Source organism: Panthera pardus, unplaced genomic scaffold, assembly GCF_024362965.1.
Source record: "Panthera pardus isolate Hobbes unplaced genomic scaffold, ASM2436296v1 HiC_scaffold_7, whole genome shotgun sequence".
Classification (NCBI taxonomy): Eukaryota; Metazoa; Chordata; class Mammalia; order Carnivora; family Felidae; genus Panthera; species Panthera pardus.
Window position 1 is genome coordinate 70737955 of NW_026527002.1, and position 21638 is coordinate 70759592.

At 41.3% G+C, this 21638-nt stretch overlaps 1 long non-coding RNA gene across 3 annotated transcripts in view; it reads right to left on the bottom strand.

The window, feature by feature from the left end:
- Positions 1–21638, bottom strand: part of LOC109273129 (uncharacterized) — a 177845-nt gene that overhangs the window by 95797 nt on the left and 60410 nt on the right. The window contains exon 1 of one of the 3 annotated variants that reach the window (XR_002082786.2): positions 2180–2258. The exons of the other annotated variants lie outside the window; for them this stretch is intronic. This is a non-coding gene — a long non-coding RNA (uncharacterized LOC109273129). Of the gene's footprint in view, positions 1–2179; positions 2259–21638 lie in introns of those variants that run through there. 3 annotated transcript variants of the gene reach the window in all.

Sequence of the window (21638 nt, forward strand, 5' to 3'; positions counted from 1 at the left end):
CCATGAAAGCTGAGCTGAACCCATCAGCCAGAATCCATCTTGTAAGCCAAACTTATCACTGACCAACCAAGAATTTTCTCAGTCTATTCCCAATTTTCCCCCCCGCATTCAATAGAGGTAAGTTGTCAACTTAACCTTAAGAAAACAGGTGAACAGATAATAAAGAAGGAAGGAAGGGCTAATCATACTTCATTCTCCAAAACATAGACTGGCCTACTTAGGCTGCCGCAACTTAGTGAGTGGGTTGGGGAAGAGGGTCCATATCTTTAAATGAAGACTGAAGTATTCATTTGTAGATTACCATGCCCATTATTCATTGGACATTTCTAACTCATCTGATTTTGATACACAAAATGGTTATCTCTTATTTCCAAGAATGTCCAGAAAATGATACATTGTGCCAAAATTCTCAGTGGCCTGGGTAACTGCCCCAATAACGAAATAATTAAGAGTTGAAGACAAAAAATAAAGCCCTGTTTTGATCACACTCCTCGAGTCCTGGTTTTCCACACTACTGTTACAAATATGACTGCGTTCCAGGCACTTCAAATGATTTCACTGAATTCCTCTCATGCAAGTTGGATAGTAATACACTCACTTTTCAGAAATAGTTCAGAGAATTTAAGGCACGGACCATATTAAACACATTACCATGTATGGAAAGAACCTGCCTTCTAATACTATGTATCGGAAGAACCTGCCTCCTTCCAACAAACAAGTGCAGCTGTGCGGTTCTAAAGGCCATTTTCCTTCAATCTCCTGGCGTCAGGTAGCATTGCAGACAAGTGGCAGGATGAAACAACAAAATAAGTAGCAAAACATTTTACGGGTGTAATGTAAACAGTAAGCCGCATCTCTGCCTCAAATCCAAAAGAAAACCCACATCAACCACACAAAAAGTCTTAGAAAGGACCGTGAGTATTGACTAAAGTCACTTAAAAAGGCACCTAAGAGAAATTATGTTCAGAACACCGTGTAAACTTCTTAAAATCTTCCACTCCATTTCTCTTCTAATCTCGTGTAATCAGCTACCCTCAGTTCTCCCCCTCTACTCTCAAAAACATCCAAAATTCTCTTCCCTAACTCAGGGAGTTTACTGACGTTCCTTCCTAAATTCTCCTGCTAGCCTGTCAGATGATGGTTTCCTCTGAGAAGCTCTTTACTGTTCGTAATAATAATAGAGCAAAAATGTCTCCCTTCTTTCACCCAGTCTACCCTGACCTTCATCACCACAATCAACATGCTGAGAAGGGTCAGAGGTGATGGGAGAGGGGAATGTCCATAAATATTTTATGTTACATTTTATCTCTCACGTGGGAGTTCATAGAATGGGAATCTATTTGTACTTTTATAACAGAGACACTTCAAACAATAAGAGCAATTATACAGGGCTTCAAAGGAGGGGATGAGTTTGAGTACTTGTATTATTAGTATATCAGCAGTAAGTCCACTCTCTTATTCCAAATGCTAAGAAGTTGAACGCTAAATTCAAGTACAGTTGACCCCTGAACAGTGTGGGGGTTAGGGCAGCTGACCACCCCCACCCCCCACAGCCAAAATTCACATGTAATTGCTGACCCCCCAAAAAAACTTAACTACTAATAGCTTACTGTTGACTGGAAGCCTTGCTGATAACGTAAACAGTTGATTAACAGATATTATATGCATTATGTACTATATTCTTATAATAGACTAAACTGGAGAAAAGAAAATAAAGAAAATCGTAAAACACATTTACAGTACTGTATTTATCCAAAAAAAAAGCCCATATGTAAGTGGACACACACATTTCAAACCCATGTTGTTTGAGGGTTAACTGTATTCTCAACCATGAGACATATTCTCCTACCTTTCAAAGGTATGTCCTGAGGAGAGCAGCCATCGCTAAGTGTAAGCTCTAGAAAACCTATAATCAGTTTCTCTAATTGAGTACTTTCTTTCCTTAAGTTTTGGTGGAAGCATGAAAATAATTTACTGATTTAGGAACTGGGTGGAGTAGACCACAGGAGGACAAATCAAAAACATCTGGAATGAACTAGTTGCAAGAGAGAGGGAGGGAGCAAGAGAGGAGGAGGGAGGGAGGGAGGGAGGTGGGGGGGGGCAGGAGAGAGAGAAAAGGTTTTCAAACGAAACAAAGTACAGATGATCTGGCCAAATTTAAGCCAAGCCAAACACTCACATTAAACATTGCACTTGGGTCTGGTTCAATAGCGGGAGCCGGCAAGAGGGAGCATCAGCCAACATTGCATCAGACACACATTGTGGATAGAGGAAATGAGTTTAGTCAAGCCAGCTGTGACTTCAAAGGGGCTGCTCTCTCAAAGAACAGTGGGAAAGGGTTCCCTCTTCAGTGAGGATAGCAAAGTTCAGCCAAAGCCAACGGACTTCAGGAGGAGGCAAATTACATTCAATGTGCAAGAAAGGCTATTTTCCTTCTGTGAAGTCGCTGTTACGGAAAAGGAAGGGAGATGATGAGGAAGAGTGGTGAGAAGAAAAGATTCTGACACTCATCTGAGGACTGGAGTCTTATGTGTATAATTATGAAATGGGGTGTTTGTGTGTAAAGAAGGTTGTTTCCCAGCTCAGACACTTCCTTGCCTGAATCATGTTTCCAAATCTGTGGGAGGAGAGATCACAGGATTCCTCCCCCAACCGATTCCCACAGATACTTTCCCCCTTTGTACTTCTAGAAAACCACACATTGCTTTCAAATTATTCACTCAACACAAATTAACTAAGGGACAAACAGTAGGTTGGGCCCCGGGAATACAAAGACAAACAAGACAGTCCTTGTCCCAGGAGTTCACAGTCTGAAGGAGAACCAGACACATAGAGGATTATGGTATTGATCAATAAATCTGATGTTCCAGTAGAGATTCCCAAAGTGTGATCACCTTGACCAGCTTCAGTAGCACCAGGGGAGGGGCGGGGCTTGTTAGAAATGCAAATTGGTGGGTCCCAGCCCAAACCTACTGAATCAGAAAGCTGAGGTTGATTTCACAACCTCTCCAGGTGATTTGGACGCATGCTAAAGTGGCAGAACTCCACTGATGGTGGAAAGCAGAGGACTTCGAAGCAGACAGACAACACAAGGCTAACTCAAGACCAACCTTGAGTGCCTCTGCCATCTATATATCACTTCTAAGTCCCTTCCAGGCTAGATTCTAAATAGGTTGCTCCCTGGTAATTCACAAGAATGACACACAAGTGTATGTCTTGTCTCTATTGTCAGTTATAAGAATATCAAGGGAAGGGGCTAATTCCTCTTTAAAGTTTTTCATCTCTCCTCCTTTCAGACATCAGCCCAAAGAACATACAGGCATTGAAACTAACTTTGATTTACAACTTAGCCTGGTGTGGGGGTTATACATTCACAAGGAGAAACTAGCAAATATATACTTGAAAATTTTCACAACTCTCGTAGGTTGCAGGAGAACATAAATGTTATCTCTCCCAAGCACTCATTTGATGCTTGAATCCTCTCTGTGATATCCTTGCCAAGGGTCTGTTCTTATGCTTGAGTGCCTCCACTGATCCCACTATCTCCGGATACACTTTACTTCCTTTCAGACAGCTCTGTTAGGAAGAGCTAGCTTCTTCTGGGCTGAAATTTACCATCATTTAAATTCCATTTGTTCATGATAGTCCTGTCCCTTGGGAACCCATAGCACAGATACTTACATATTAATGTGACATATTTCAAGTATTTGAAGTTAGTAATTATGTAGCTTATGACATGGGTTAAACTCATAGACGCTAGAATAAGATTGCCTGCATTCAAATTTCTGTTCTGTTACTTATGATTGCTATGACCTTGGAGGAGTTATTTACTATCTCTGTAGCTTTGTTTCTTTATATATAAAACTATATAATAGCATTACACAAAGGGCTTTTGTAAGGAGTGCATGAAATAATATATGTAAATGTGCCTGGAAGACAGTAAATTCTCCTAAAGTTTTGACTATTATTAATCATCATTATCATAGAGAGCTTGTCAGGTATATGACCTAGGTCATCTTTCTTTTTTTTTTTTTTTTTAATTTTTTTAATGTTTATTTATTTTTTAGAGAGAGAGAGAAAGACAGGGTGTGAGCAGGGGAGGGACAGAGAGAGAGGGGGACAGAATCTGAAGCAGGCTCCAGGCTCTGAGCTGTCAGCACAGAGCCCAATGTGGGGCTCGAACCCATGAACCATGAGACCACGACCTGAGCCGAAGTTGGACGCTCAACCGACTGAGCCACCCAGGGGCCCCAACCTAGGTCATCTAATTCTTTAGTCACTCACCAGGTGAGCCTGTTCTCTCCCATGGTTTCATCTACATGCTCGTGAAAATGTCTCTTCGTTTTCTCTCGGAGCATGCAGCTAAATGCAAGGGGCCGGTTGGGACTATATGAATTGTTCTGGCCTCTATAATTTTGGTAGAAAAGATGCACACCACTTTTATTCCTGGTCCCTAACATCATCCTGAGAAACCCTCCATTCTCTTTCTCTTTGTGCATCACCTAGTTGAATGCATAGGAAGAATGCCAGACGAGGACTCCAAGAAGGCTCCAGAGAGTGGTGGACCCCTGAGTTGGAAGAAGCCCTTGATCTCTGAGTCAGTGCTTGGTGGGGGAGCTGCCTACGAGAGCCACCGAACTGGAACATCCACACAGGGCTAAGTGTGAGCAAGAAATAAACATTTACTGAGTTAAGTCATTGAGATGTTACAGCCTATCATGCATAACACAATGACTCCCTCATTCATATGGATTGCTCAGACTTTGCTCCTGAGCTCCAGAACTATACATTTCACTTTCTATTCAGCCTTTCTACAATAAGGGTAGTAAGTCAACTCAAGGCTTCAGGCATCAGACCATCTGTGTTGAAACACCAGTCCTGCCAGGTACCAGCGATAGGAACATTGGGTGAATTATGTGAGTATTCATGACTGGATATACTTCACAGATGCTAGAATATTAAATGGGTAGATGTGTATAAAACACGTAGAACAGCCAATTATCCATAGTGAATGTGCAATAAATACTGTGGCATAGTTATTGTGACTATCCTACTCCAAATTTGCTCCTCTCCCTTGACTTTCCATATGAATAACCAGTCTTTCCCCACCACTCAACAGCTGTTAAAACCAGAAAGTTGCAACTTAATATTGAACCACCTTTTTTTATCATCCCACATGGAACAAAGCACCAAAAATTCATTGATCACACTCCCTAAATATTTCTCAAATCCACCCACTTCTACTACTCTTTTGTTATGCCCTCCCCATTTTAAAGTCACCAGCACACATGGCTCTATTATAGTTATATCCTTACTAGTCTTTTCAAATCCGCCCTCATGCCCCTCAGATTCATTCTTCACTTGGAAATGGAAACGTTCTTTTTAAAATTCATATCTTATCTGGTCACTCCAATATTTAAAAGGCATAAATACTTTTTGTTGCTCTTTTGAAAGACAAAATTCCTGACCCATTATTTCAGCCTCTCCTCATAACCCACCTCATGACTTTATCTCTGGAGTTCAGCCATGCTGGGCTTGCGTTGTCTTCATAAAGGTGCCACAGTTGTCCCATTTTTGAGGTTTTCACATGTTGGCTATTTCTACTTAGAATGAACTTTCTCTCTGCCCCCAGTTTACCTAATTAATTCCTGACCATTCTTTACAGTTCAGCTTAAGTGCTACACTGTCCAGATAGCCTTCTTTATAATCTCTGCCCAAACCAATTAAAGATATGCCCACATAGCACCCACGATACTCCTTCATTCATCTCAGTGTACTTGCCATTATTTGTAAAAACATCCTTCCCACCTAGGCAGAGAGCTTTATGAGGGCAGGGACCTCAAGTTTATGGTTGTTTGCCCAATACACTGGCTTGTATTGAGAAGGGGCTCATTGAATGTGTGTGTGTGTGTGTGTGTGTGTGTGTGTGTGTGTGTTTTAAGTGTGAGTATGAGTAGGGGGCTCTGTGTATGTATCACATGTGATTTTCTTTTTGGTTGGGCTGGGAACAAAAAGTCCTACAATCAATTCATGTGCCTAACTAAATTCACCTCCACATTAAAATAATCCAGCATCTGGCCTTTTGAGTTCAAAATCTCGTTGATTTGGCACCCCCATAAAGTAAAAACCATATTGCAGTACATGCATGCTGTCATAATAGGATGATTCTAAGACCTCCATGGGGCACGTGGGTGGCTCAGTCCATTGGGTGTCTGACTTTGGCTCGGGTCATGATCTCACGGCTCTCTGTGCTGACAGCTCGGAGCCTTCGGGCCTCCTTTGGATTCTGTGTGTGTCTCTCTCTCTGCCCCTCCCCTGCTTGCTCTCTCTCTCTCTCTCTCTCTCTCTTTCTCTCTCTCTCTCTCAAAAACAAATAAACATTTAAAAAAATTTTTAAAAGAATGATCCTAAGACCTCCATTGGCAGGTGATAGGTTATTTAGGATGAGCCACAAAGTAGTGTGTTTCTGGAAAAAATATTATGAGTGCTCTCATATTCTAAACATCAAAAAAACTCCTTCTTCCAAGGTTCACAGAGTATAATATGTGATATCAGATCAGATCAAGAAATACAGGAAAGATGTTCCCCTTGCCTCCAGAGACGTGTCTAGTAAGAAGTTGCTCTGGCTGAGGTCAAAGGGATTTCTGCCTGTGTTCTTCTCTAGGATTTTGATGGTTTCCTGTCTCACATTTAGGTCTTTCATCCATTTTGAATTTATTTGTGTGTATTGTGTAAGAAAATGGTCCAATTTCGTTCTTCTGCATGTCGCCGTCCAGTTTTCCCAACACCATTTGTTGAAGAGACTGTCTTTTTTCCATTAGATAGTCCCTCCTGCTTTGTCGAAGATGAATTGACCATATAGTTGTGGGTCCATTTCTGGGTTTTCTATTATGTTCCATCGATCTAAGTGTCTGTTTTTGTGCCAGTACCATACTGTCTTGATGATCACAGCTTTGTGATGCAGCTTGAAGTCTAGAGTTGTGATGCCTCCAGCTTTGCTCTTCTTTTTCAAGCCTGCTTTGGTTATTCAAGCTATTTGGAGAGGTTGTTAAAAACAAATTGGAGTTCAGAATTAAACCAGGTGCGTTTTATATCAAGCAAAGATTTGTATTATTGTATGTTGGTCCACGACTGGACAAAGTATGTGATTAGAGAAGGAATGATAGAGGAGATCTCTGAATAGCACAATCAAGAGAAAATATGTTCTGGCAGGGGGAGCACTGTGGAGCAGACTCAGCAAGGTCATGGATGCTCAGTGATGAGGTTTCAAAGTCTAGCTTCAAGCCTGCCAACTCTCCTTTTGGTGCAACACATGGAATTTCACTCAGTAACAGGTTTTTTTTCCCTTCTCATCTGTAAATTGGGATTGATAGCCCCAAGTCATCAGAATGTTTTTTATGATACTAGGTATCCCTGAGGCTCAGAGAAGTTAGAACTTTTTCTGGGGGAAGCGTCTGGGTGGCTCAGTTGGTTAAGCATCCGACTCTTGATTTCGGCTCAGATCATGACCTCACAGTTTGTGAGTTTGAGCCCTGCTTCAGGTCTGTGCTGTCAGTGGAGTCTGCTTCAGATTCTCTCTCTCTCTCTCTCTCTCAAAAATAAATAAATACTATTTAAAAAGAAATTTTTCCTGGGGTTACCTCCTAATAACTGATAAAAGCTAGGTTTTTACCCAGGTCATGGGACTCTGCATTGAGCTCCTTCCATTAATTCTTAAGGGACTGCCTTCTCCCTTAAAAAAATAATTTTAAAAGCGGGTATTACCAAGAAAGAAACAAATTAAGCTAAGGCTCAGTTCTACTGAGTGCCCATAAGCATCCTGAGTTAGACTAGATGATGTGTATCAAATTTAAGCTAACAGAAGACATTCTCTTTCTTACCGAGGTTTATGGTCACATTTTCCAGAAGAGTTAAAAAAAAAAAAAAAGCCAACATAAGTGGCCCAAATTCAACAATACTAGTACTTTCTTCTGCCCTCCGTCAAAGGTAAAAAACAAAAAACAAAACAAACAAAAAAAACGTTAAATGAGCCTTTGGCACTGGTGAAAGCTTTGCAGTAGTCCCTAAAGCACGTGGGATTTCTCTAGCTTCTTTGGAGTCGTGACCAATAGTTCTGTCACCTTCCCTGGTTCTAATAAAACTCTGTGATGGGTTTTGGATTACACTCATTCCAAGAGGACTCCTTGTCAGTCCTCGAGTGGCCTTTGTTGTCTACAGCCCCTTGCAATGAATTTGAGGGCAAAGGTCTTGGTTACACCCACCACTGAAATCAGACTCAGCTACACTCCATGAGGAACGTATTAAAGGGTGGAATCAGCATCTATCCTCCCAAAACAAAAGCAATAGCTTTGCAGCTATTCCCGGTCTTTGTTTTTGATGGTTCTATAACCCATTGCCTCTGACATTGGAGACTGCTAGCATTTCTTAGCAAACTCCGGCCTGTGCAGAAAATAAAATAGCATGCAGCAAAGGAGTCAAATCAAGTCTTGGGAACTTTTTTTTTCTTTTTAAGAGAAGATGTTGAACAAGTTTCAATACAAAAGCTTATAAATCCCTCTATGTATTTTTCCCATTGTAATACTCCCAGCCAGTGCCTTGTTATTATTCACCCCATGTTTGAATAATGGAATGTTTAGATCACTATTTCATTGAGGGAAGGAAATGCTGTATATTCTAAAAAAGCACTCTGAATAGAGCGCTCTTCCTCTGTGAGGCCATACTTCACTGAGTTTTCCTAATTGCTAAATGCACAGCTCTGGCTTGAAATGCAAGAATTTGAAGAATTGTAGAACATGTACCAACATCAGTGAAAATCAGACCATAACCGATCCCAGGGCCTTCATTATCCAAGCAAACCTTTCCAGTCCCGGATTATTGTGTCAAGATTTTATATCTATATACACAAACACCATATTATTATAACATGTTAATATGTGTGTACAACATGAATTAAGAGAGAGAAAAGGCCTAAATTCTGGTCCCCTGACACTGCTATCCAACAGTAGATTGAGTTTGGAAAAGTTCTGAGCCTCAGTTTCCTCATCTGCTAACTGGGGATAATGAGTTTTTCTTGGTCACCAGTAGTTAAGGTTCTCTTACAGTCCTAATGAGATAATGTGGGTCCAGAGGCTCAATGATACAGGATATGTTCAATAATTTTTCAGGGAAAGGGATTTTCTCCCATCGTGTACACGCTCTCTCTCTCAGAATCAAACTGATCCAGGGGATACTTTTGCTGTTAAATCAACAGCATCTCCGATAGCTTCTATGGGAGCTGACTTGGACAGCAGAGAGCCCTGCTCTGAGCAGGCCGGGCTCCTCCCATTTCCTGTCTAAATCATTCTAGAGAAGTTAATTCAAATGGGACAATCAGCCCATTGTTTGAAAGAAGCCCAAGTTTCTTGAAAATCTAATTTTGGGGTTCATTTCCCAGGTGAGCAGTAATATGCACTTAAGACAATGCTTTACAGAAAAAAAAATATGTTCGAATTCAACTTGACTTGTTCCAACTGGTGTATGCAGCTGTGTGTGCAGTAACTCTGAGCTTAAGACGCAAATTACTTCAAACAACCCAAACGCCCAATCACCGGGGAAGCACATTCGCTGGATGGATCATTATGCAACCACGAAATAATTATGAAATTTCTTTTCTAGTATGAGGAAGTGCTCATGTTATGCCCTTAACAGTAAAGCAAGATTCACATTTGTGTAACCTGTGTTATATCAATTCTGCGTCAACGAGTTTTGTTGATCGTGACGGACTCCAGAGCATATAAACAGATGGCAGCTTTCTTCTTTTAGCTGTCCCTTTAAACCTGAGCCATGGGCCTCTAGACACAGGCTTTTATCTTTTCTGGGTCACCTCAGATTTTTAGATATATTCTCTGGTCCCCCTTCAGGCAAGAAAACAGTCTCATTTCAACGATTAAAGTATCCAGTCCAGTATCTAACACCACCCACTACCGCGATTGAAGATTTCCCTTCTCTGTCGGCTCAGATTCCACTTCATGCTTGGGAGCCTGCTGTGAGGAAGGGATCCATGGTTAGCTTCTTTTCTCTCCTTTCTTTCCCTCTTTCGTCCCTCACTAGTCTTCCTTAGGCTCCCCAGAGTTGAGGCAGGCTTAGATACAATCTGGTCGTTGTGTCCTCGAGGGTGGCACAGTGTGGATGACTTCTTCCTGAGCATCTTTCCTGGGCCCACCCTAGGTTCTACTTGGGCCTCCACCTGGAGCTCTATTAACCTGTCCCTGGCCCTCAGCCCACCTTTCCCTTCCAAGTGTCAGCTCCTGATCTGGTGGCCCATCTCTCTCCGCTGAGTCGCTTAACTATTTCAACTGGTCGAACGCTTTCAAAGCAGCCCAGACCTCTTACGATAGGGTTATTGATATATTTGAACACATGAGTGGCTATGTCCTAGTGTAAAATAGTAGCTTGGGTCATACAAAGCCACCGTTACTGGCACCAACATTGGACAAAGCTATGTGCCAAATGCTTAAGAGGATGTCAAAATGTCCCTGTCATCATTATTGCCCTCAAGATACCTATAGTCTGGTAGGGAAGAAAGATGTATTCGCAAACCAACTTCAAAGACAAACAGGAAGAAACATTTGCCCTGCCCTGCCTGGTTTCCCAAAGCAAGCATGACATCAGACTCTCACTGTCTTCCATGACACTCCTGAGCCCTCCTGTGAATGGCCCTGTGAACTCACAGCACGCAGGGCTATGCCTTGTTCATTTTACTGCTTCGGTCCCACCCAGGGCCTATGATGGAAATAAGAATGTGTTCATAAATTCAGTGATTGAAACAAATGTCCAATTTTTGGAAGGAGTTGATACACTGTAAGGATCAGACAAGATTTTTTTTTTTTGGTAGTGGAATGGTGTTAGAGTGTAAAATATGAAACTTGTTTCCAGTTCACTTGTCTTAACTTCACTGTTTGCTGTTCGGAACCTGTCTCTAGAGTTCTAGCTCCAGGGTGATAATGCCCTTCTTACTCATTGGGTGCTAATAAATTTAGGGTGAGATAGATTTTTTAAGGATATTTTGTGAGCTGTATAAGTGTTCTGCAAGTATTAGTAATTATTTGAGCAATGAACATAATAATGCTAGCAAGACCAGAATTCTCGGCCACTGCTAAGGCTGAATGCCTTAGTAGGACCTTCTCTGAAGCTCATTTGGTCTCTCTGGATAACGGGTACACAAATGATGACCTCGTTGCATTATTGTGAGAATTAGTATAACCAAAGCATCTAGAGCACAGGAAGGATTCAATCAATGTAAAAAACTTCACTTGACTTTATGAAAAGTATTAATTAGTAATTCTGGAGTAGCTACAGATTCTTATTCTATTGTAACAAGTACAAAAACAGGTTTCACTTTATGCAAACAATGCCCTGTAAGCAAACTTATCCTGTGCCACAATTAAAGCAAGACGGTAGAGTTGCCTCTCCTAGTAGGTAATGAGCCCCTTTTCCTGGCATGGTTCACGTTCAAGGTGATGACTGTTCAGAGAGGTGCAGAACGCAAGTTAGACTAGATGGCTTTGAGGATACCTTCACTGGAGATTTTTAGAAGTTCGAAAATTCAGAAATTAATCATTTAATGAATCCATTGGTCCATGAATTAATCATTCAATGAATGCATTGAATAAACAAAAATTTTCTGGGCTAGGCACACTTCACAAAATTCCCTGACCACATAGAACTGATTTATATTGGAAGGAGATAGACAATAAACAGATAAATGAATCAATGTGGAGTATGTCAGGTGATGATACCTGCCCATATGAGACCTAACGTTTTCAGTTGGAGCTGAGTTTTAAAGTTAATTTAGAGCAGTACCCAATTTCAAACCTGGGTGGCAGGAAGGCAATGAGTTCCAAATGCAAGGGCCTCGGAGTCCCAGATATGTCCTTTTCCGAGCATTTAATATCATCTGATGCAGACGGATCCCTGGTCAGTTGAGTGAACTAATTAATAGTTGATAAGTTTCATCAGGAAGAAGATTTCTATCATGGGGGGGGGGGGTCGGTATCCTTCATCAAAGCGTCCGGGTGATACTATGAATTTTTCCCCTCTGGTTAATCAGGAAGGCTAAATCCAGGAGAAGGGTTAAACAAGGTCAGAGAGATGGAAAAACACCTACAATTGGCATTCAAGACCACATGATTGTATCTATTTATATATACCTCCAGGGACACAAGGGAAAAAGGCTCCGGTATACACAGATAAGATTTTCAAAGATCCTAAAAAGCTAACTGAAGCATTCAATCCACTAAGAGAAGATTAGTAATAAGTATCTGCTACTAGGTAGTATTAGTTTATTCCTTTTTATCGGAAAACCTCAGTACAATTTAGAATAGCAATTTTGATACATTTGCCCTGTTTCCAAGACTGGATTAGACCATGTTTAAACAGAGACACCGACATATTTCTAGGTTTAACCTCGCACATAAATAATTCCTAAAGTGATTTTGCATCTATTATTTAATAGATTTATTCCTACACAAATAAACCTAGGAGTTAAGCAAAATAGGACTTTGGATTTCAGGTGGAGGCAGGCTTTTGATGTCACAGGTTTTCACATACTTGGTTAACCCCGCCCAGCTGGGGGCTCTCACACCTTAATGGGCATCCAAAGGAGGGAAGTCTAGGTGCCGTCCACTCCCTCATTTCTTCATACACAAACATGGCGCTCACTGGCATGGGGTCTGAGGCTCACAGTTCAGGAGAGGGGAAGAGAAACTCAGCGGTAGCTATAATAAAACACGAAATGTGGAGAGCACCACTAGAAAGTTACGGAGTGTTATGGGAGTTCATGGGAGGAATATATCACGTTAATTTTCTTGTCGGAAGATCCCACTGGGCTTTGTGGGCAGCTGTACTCAGCTCAGCTGGTGTGGGGGAAGGGAGGAAGAGCAGAATCACTGTGTCCATTGTTCGAGACAATGCATCCAGAACGTCACAAAGGATTGGCCTTGTCAAATGCTTAGGGCAAACGTCTCTGCTTTCAGAAGACGTGCCCACGGACTTGGACTTTAGTCCAAAGACCGAACCTGGGCCGCAGGACTTTTAGCGCCAAGAAAGTTCCAGGCAGACCAAAGGAGTCTGTCATCCTACCTGGTAAGGCTGTGCCCTCAGACCCGGCCGTTCTCCCCACCTCAGCAGACCCTGACGATGCCAACACCTGGAGGCCGTCTGCGGACCCTCCCCTTCACTTGGGCATCAGGTCCTTCCTAGAAGGGGCATCTGAGGCAGTGTTTCTCCATGGCTATCTCTCCTGCCTTCACTGTAGGTATCACGCCATTTTGTAGTTACATTAGGCTCAATGAATTTCAGTGCCTCACATGAGGACTGAAGCTCTGTAAAATCACAGAATGAGTGTACCCAATCCTTGAAGGCAATTCTTGTTCTCTCCTTTCAGTGCCTCTATTATATTTGGCTCTGAAACTCTTAAAAGGGTCATCTGGCTTCTCTTAAGGGGTAGCATCACGATGAGATGGCAAAGACAAAAACATTTTTCTTTGGTCAGTTTAAGGGAAGAGAGATCCTGGAGGAGCAAACAGGTGGCCAAAGCCTTTTTATTTTTTAATGTTTATTTATTTTGAGAGAAAAAGAGAGACCACGTGCAAGTGGGGGAGAGACAGGGAGAGAGAGATAGAGAGGGAGGGAGAGAGAATCCCAAGCAGGTTCTGAGCTGTCAGCTCAGAGCCCCACCTGGGGCTTGATCTCATGAACCATGAGATCATGACCTGAGCTGAAATCAAGAGTCAGAAGCTTAACCAACTGAGCCACCCGGGCACCCCCAAAGCTTTAATTAGGGAATGGGAGCAGTCACAGTTCTTGGGGTCTATGGCAGGAGAGGGCTGAGCTCTAGACCTGTCTTGGGGGGACTGGTAGCCCCGAGGGCAGGTTCACTGAAAGGCTTTGTAGACCCATGGGCATCTTGCTTCCTTCCTCTTCATTAAGCCCTATTTTATAAGCCAGCAGTGAGATTGAATTATGTGGACGTGTTCACAAGACGCTTTCCCCCACCCCCGCCTTTCCTGGATAAAAGACAAAAGAGGAGACTGTCAATGGTAAGGAGAGGCTGTGGTTGGAGTGAATTCCACAATTCCTTGGCCTTTTAAGCCTGAAGATGACTAGTTAAATAATTTGATGCACAGACCCTGACCACCATTCTAATGAGCTCTAGTAAGCTGGCACAGAAAATTAATGATAATAAATTAATTCCAGAGAATACCATTTTATGCACTCAATTATTAATGGTATTACAGTGTTATTAATGGTGTCAATTATTAATGGCATGAATAATTAAGAAATCACATCCATGCTATGATGTACAAGGGTTCCAGTGTTGAGCAAATTGCTCAGAATAAATAAACAAACATACCAGGATTCAGACCAATGATGTTCAGCCTTCGACATGTTTCTGGAAAACACTGGTGTATCTGTCATCAGACTAATTTTATTGAAAAGGTCTCTGTTGCTAGGACCCCTGCCCAAGTCTCTTATTACAATAGTAACAAGGAAGAGGTTAGGGGATGGGGGACCATGTTTCCTTAGCAGCTCTGCTTTCTGGGGAGAAATAGGGGAGACCCTGCCTGAAACTGGTGTCCATAGGACACTAGACATGAGACGAGGGAGGGATGTGTGAATTTAGTGAATCCAGAAGAGCTGACAGGTAACCCAAGGCTGACTAGTTAGTACTGAGTTTAACTTGAAAGACATCAGAAGCCCCGAGAAGCTACTGCCCCAACCAGTGCAACCAGATTGGGGTTCTGGTAAGCAAGGATGAGAGAGGGACTTCAGGAAAAGTGCAGTCTCAAATGGGGCCATTGACTGGCCATTAAATATCCTGCAATTTCTTCCTGAGCCTCAGGTTTCTCATTCGTGTGACGGGGATGTTATTTATTCCGAAGGCTGTCTGACAAAATGATTGTATGGTTCACGGTAAGTTCTCAACAGAAACTTCTCTTACTCTTCGCTGTTGTTGCTGTTGTCATTATAAACATCACAAAGCAACTTGACCATTTTATAGGTGAGGAAATTGAAGCCTGAAGAATAGATGTGACTTGTCACGAATTTGTGTGTAGAATATCTTTCCCTCTTCCCCCCAAGGTTGCCCTCTTCTCCCTCCTGCGCTGTTTTCCAGGAGCCAGCCTCCATGCATGACACTGACGGTGCTCCAGTGCCTGACTGAGTTCTGCCAACAGAGAGACCGAGCAGAGATGGGAAGAAGGGAGAGGAGGAGACCAGGGCATCTATTTTCTCGGCTCCTGCCTTGAGAGGTTCCCATCAGCCGGCCATGCGTCTCTACAGAAGACTACAGGTGTTCCCAGAGTGCCTAACTCTATGTGACTTTCTCTGTCCAGAATCCTGAAACTGCTCCCATCCAGATCTGCATCCTCCCAGGCTATAAAGGGTAACAGGTTTGCTACTACCAGCTGTGAATTATCCCTTTGTGAAAACTGTTGATCAGATTCCCCTACTTTGAGACAGCACTGACAGAAATGATATGGGGTCCAAGTTCATGGTGTCTAATCTTTCCCATATACTTTTAACTTTCATTCATATGCTCATTAAATTATTGTCTACTTAGGACAAGGCCCCATGCCGGGCACAGTGATATAAAAGTCAGCAACATCATATTGAAACACAACCTGATAGTACTCCAAAGCAGGGGTGAGCAAATTGTTTCTCTATAAAGAGCCAAACAGCAACTATTTGAGACACGGAGCCCTCTGTCTTTGTTGCAACTATTGAACCCTGCTGTTGTAGTACCAAGGCAGTCATAGACAATATATTCACAAATGAATCTGCCTATTTACCAATAAAACTTTATTTATGTCCTTTGGCATTTGCACTCCAAATAATTTCCGCGTGTCTCAAAATACTATGCTTTTGATTTTTTTCCCCTCCAAGTATTTAAAAATATGAAAGCTATTCTTAGCTTGTGGGCCAGATGAAACTGGACAGCGGGCCATTTGGCCTGCAGACCACAGTGTGCTAACCTCTGTGCTAAAGCATGAACTTGGTACTGAGGGAACAGATTTAAGGAGGCCGAGAGGTAGAAGAGGAAGCTGAGAGAGGCTCCACACAGGAAGTGGCATGTGCACAGGGAATTGGGTGAGAGCTGGTTTGGCAGGTAAGAAGGGAATGAGCACAGGTAGTGAGCAAAAGCAAAGAATCTCAGAAGCGCAAGACGTACTTGGGGGAGTGGAGCCTGAACTTGTAGGGCCCAAGAAAAGAGGCCTGTGGTGATTAGGAGGGAGGGCAGGAGGGAGGCCCGGGGCCACATCCTGGAGGACCAGAGTGCCCTGCTGAGACACTGGACTTGAGAGGTGGGAAAGCCAAGTGATGAGATCCTGGGCAACAGTATTAGACAGACTTGAGTGCAGAACCTACCACGACCATTGTCTGGCCGAGGGATCATAGGCAAACTCCTTAAGCTGTCTGAGCCTCATTTCTTACATGCAAAACAGTTATCATAACAGCCCAGCTTTATTACAGTTGGGATGATTAAGTGGGGCAAGGCACACAGGCTGCTCTCAGCAGTACTGGCTCACAGTAAGTGCTCAGTAAAGGTCTGCTATTATTAGCATTACCATGATTAGGCTCATTGACTAGCCTGGCTCTCACTGTGTCTTCTCTAGTCCAAGTTCAGAGCATTCTTGCCACTGCTGATGGGGATGGCAGCTGGACAGTTGGCAGATCTGAGGCGAACATAAGGTTTCCCTTCTAGCACCATCACAGCATCAGCCCTAATGAGTCTTCAGTGGCAGAAATCCACTTCTCTGGCCCTGAACCCACAAACCTTGGGTCATCGCACATGGAACCAGAGAGAGCCACAGCTCCTTAGTCCAGACCATATCCTTCTTAGAGCGTTCGAATACAAAGCACATCTATTAGTACTTTGCCTAGGAGGTTTCTTTCCTGTTTGGTCTGCAAAGGGAGAAGATAATGTTTGGATAGTTCTCCTTTTTAACAATTCCCTCTTGAGTCTCCTGGGTAGCAGCCTTTAGTGAATTTCCATGGTGCTCCAACCAACATGAAGAAGGAGAAAGGAACAAGTGGACATTAGTTAGTGACATCACTTGAAATAAACAAGTTCTGTCTATCCTAAGGATGCCTAAAGTGATACATTTTTCCTAAAAGATTTCAGATCTGATCTGAATGTAATATTATATAGAAACCATAACATTTCATTCCTGAGGTACTGTAAGAAAACTGAGAAGTGGTGAGTAAGAGGACTGCTTACTTATCTATTTTAAAGACAAAATCATTCAGACAATTAATTGAATCATTAAACAGACTTTCAGGATATATTTGGAGGTAATAATTTTAACTCCGCTTTTAAAAAGATGAAAAATTCTGTTATAAAAGTAACATTTGTTATTGTTCAGACAGCAGGTAAATACATGTTTATTGTTCAATATTTGGGAAAAAAGAGAATGCTAGAGAAAATTAAATCACAATTACTCAATAAGCCTAAACCCACAGGTGTATTTTTTCTTTCAAGATTTTATTTAAATTCAAGTTAGTTAACATATAGTATAATCTTGGTTTCAGGAGTAGAATTTAGTGATTCATCACTTACACATAACACCCAGTGCTCATCCCAACAAGTGCCCTCCTTAATGCCCCTCGCCCAGTTAGCCCATCCTCCCACCCAACATCCCTCCAGCAACCCTCAGTCTGTTCTCTGTATTTATTTAAGAGTCTCTTATGGTTTGCCTCCCTCTCTGTTTTTATATTATTTTACTTTTCCTTCCTTTCCCCTATGTTCATCTATTGAGTTTCTTAAATTCCACCTATCAGTGAAATCATATGGTAGTTGTCTTTCTCTGGCTAACTTATTTTGCTTAGCATAATACACTCTAGTTCCACCCACATTGTTGCAAATGGCACGATTTCATTCTTGTTGATATCTGGGTAATATTCCATTGTGTGTGCATGTGTGGGAGGTCTCACTTGTGGATATGAAAGAGTTGAAGTGAAAGATGGTAGGAGAATTCAAATGCTCAGAGTAGTAGGGTGTTGGACCATCTCCCTTCATCTCAGCCTGGGTAGGGAGGCATGTATTTGTTTCTCACCCCAAACTGAGTCAGGGAAGCATGGACGGACAGATGGATGGATGGATGGATGCATGGATGGATGGATGGATGGATGGATGGAAGGATAAGATAGATAGATAGATAGATACATACATACATACATACATACATACATACATAAAATAAAATGATGTAAAGAGAATCAGAATTTGGAGTAAATGATCTGGTAATACTAGTACCTAGTATCTGAAATTTAAAGGATAGAATCATATTCTTACTACCATGTGTAAGTTAGCCATCTTTGTATTCTTACCAATAAAAAGAATAATAAGACGTATACGTAGCAATGCCTACAAGTCCTATATGTTTGTTTTGAGGCAAACCCTGCTCTACTAGAGCTACACCTGACTAAGTTCATTTCAGACCTTGAAATTTACACATACTAAAGCTCATGAAACAACAATAGGAAAACAATCTTGCACCTGAAAACAAACCATGCATTTGTTGGATCATCCCTTTCTGTTGGCTGTTTCAGAGTGACAAGTAGTCATAGCTCTTTCCACTCTGAGTTCAATTCAAATTGACACATGAATACAGGACATAATACTTCTACTTCCAGATATGAGTACACAAGAAGGGCTACAATTTAGAAATGAACAAACAGGCTTAACTTAATATGAGACCAAATTTAGGAGATCTGTCCTTACACAAAGTGCTGGTGAGAATCAAAGTATATCCTCTCTGAAGAAAGGTAACATTCAAGCATGATATCCTGTGATCAATAAAGCAGTTACAAAGCATATGAAGAGATAAGATAAAAAAAATCATAGGCTTGCAAGAGATCCAGATATAGAAGTTATGAGACATAGACTTCAAAGTAATTATGGTTGAAATGAAAGAAATCAGATGACAAGATATAGAATTTTAGCAGAAAACTAGAAACTATTTTTTTTTTAAAAATGAAACTCTGAAAAAGAAGATAATTGAAATTTTAGAATCCCATACGTGTGTTTAATTGTATAGCCAATAATGTTCAGGAGAGAAATGTTGAACTGGAAGATCAATGGGAAAAAAAATGCTTCTTATACACACACAGAAAGAGGGGGAGATGTGGGAAGTGTAAAAGAGTCTATGAGACTCATGAGACATAGCAAAGGGTCTAGCACACATATCTTGAAGTCTCAGAAGTAGTGGAGAGAGAGAAAAGGGAGAAGAAATAATACTTGAAGGTACAGTTATCAAGAATTTGCCAAAACTGACAAAAAGAAAAATCTTGGAAGCAGCTGACATGACAGATGATAGATAGGTGATGCTAGATAGACAGGTAGACAGACAGACATCTTTCAAATGAGCATCAACACCAGCTCAATAGTAAAGGTGACCACATAAAAGAAAAGTGACGAACCAGAAAAAAATTGAAGTGACACATTCAAAGTATTGAACAAAACAACTACCAATATACAATTCTATACTCAGGAAAAATATCCTTCAAGAATAAAGGTGAAATGTAAAGATTTTAAAAAAATGAATTTCCCATGTTCAGCCCTACGTTAAAAAGGGAGGTCTTCAGGCAAAAAGAAAATGGGAGCTCAGAGAATCTGGAAGCAATAAGCAACTGAAAGGATAAACATAGGTAAACTTAAATGAATATTGAGTATATGAATAAAAATAATAATGTCCCATGGAATATAAAATATATGTAGAATTCAAATACATGACCATAGCTTAATAAGATGGGAGAGGGTAAATGGAGTTGAATTGTCATCAACAATGACAGAAAACATAATGAAAGAATTTATAGCTAATAAAGGAATAAAAAGAAAATGAAATAAAAAATAATTACTATAAGTGAAAGCAAAAAAAAAGGAAAAAGTGAGTTAAATAGTGAGATAGTACATATATATATATATATATATATATATATATATGTATATATATAAATACATTAGTAGTCTTTCCACTCACTCTTTAACCCACTGTATCATTTATTTCCATAGCATTACAGAAACGGTTCTTTCAAACTTCAAAGTGGTTTGGGTCCTAAGCTGACACTGTCCTTCCTCAGTTTTAAGGACTGTCTTCCATTTCTTCTATCCCTCTGACTATGCCTTCCTGTTCCCTTTCATTGCTTGTCTTCCTTTATCCTCTATTTGAACAGGTGCTCCCAGAAATCAGTCCTCTGTATTCCTCCTGCTTCCAACCTCATTCCATTTCTGAGCAATTTCTATGACTCCAAGGGTTCACCAAGGAGATACTCTGTGTGCAGGGAAAAGTGAAGACAAAGGGTGAATATGGCACATCTGTCTAGAACACTAATTTAATGAAGACTTGGAGATGAATTGATTGTTTTCTTTTCTGGGGACGGGGGGGGGGGGGTGGTGAGGAGCAGAGGCAGAGGGAATGAGAGAATCCTAAGCAGGCTCCAACACAAGGCTCAATCTCATGATGACGAGATCATGACCTGAGCCAAAATAGAGTCAGATGCTTAACTAACCGAGCCACCGGCCCAATTGTTTTCTATTATAATAGAAACAGATATACTGTGAAACAAAAGGCAAAATTTGCATACATTTTTAAAATAAAACATCTGGGCACCTGGATCGCTCAGTCAGTTAAGCATCCGACTTCGGCTCAGTCATGATCTTGCAGTTTGTAAGTTTGAGCCCCCCACTGGGCTCTGTGCTGACAGCTCAGAGCCTGGATCCTGCTTCTGATTTTGTGTTTCCCTCTCTCTCTCTCTCTCTCTCTCTCTCTCTCTCTGTCCCTCTCCCACTCATGTTCTGTTTCTCTCTCTCAAAAATAAATAAACACTAAAAAAATTAAAAACATTAAAAAGACATCAGTTGTGAAGAAATGTCAGAGTCACTGCATATGATTTTAAGTCACATCCCCCAAATCCCTGGGCTTATTTTTTCACTATCATCCACTATCACTTATACATTCATGGAAAAACAAGTGTGCACAGAGCTCACATATGAGCTTGCTTTATGACTGATAAATTATATCAATAAATCTCATCAACTTTCTGAGTACTAATCTTAAATCCCCAAATATTTCCTAATGCTAACTTGATGGGCGTTATTGCACAGAACAGTAGAGAACTGTCCAATGGCAGAAGTAAGGCATTATTAATATAGGAGTAACTATCTCTATCCTTGTCCAGAAACCTTCCCTACAGGGTGGGAAGATCAGGTCGGGAATGCTTAGTATTCATTTATGAACCAACATTGGTAAAACATTACCATAAAAGTGGCACCATGAGACAGACGTATAGTTTTAGAAAAGTAGACTGTCATTCAAGATAAAACACTGCCATGCCTCCTTTACTATCAAGTGGGTCTGCTGGTCTGATGCAATGTTATATGCGAATCCCATGCTGGTTGGTCATGCTATAAGCCTCTAGGTAGCAGTGACTGCTTAAATCCCACGGGCAGTAAAAGCAAATCCAAATCCAAAACACTGTTTCTGTTCCTGTAAGAAAGAAGCATTGACCCATATAGAACGGAAAGAGCCCATAGTCAACTTGCAGCCAAGCGGCCAACTGGTCTTCTCAAGGTTTGGTTCTACATCGGGTGTTCATTG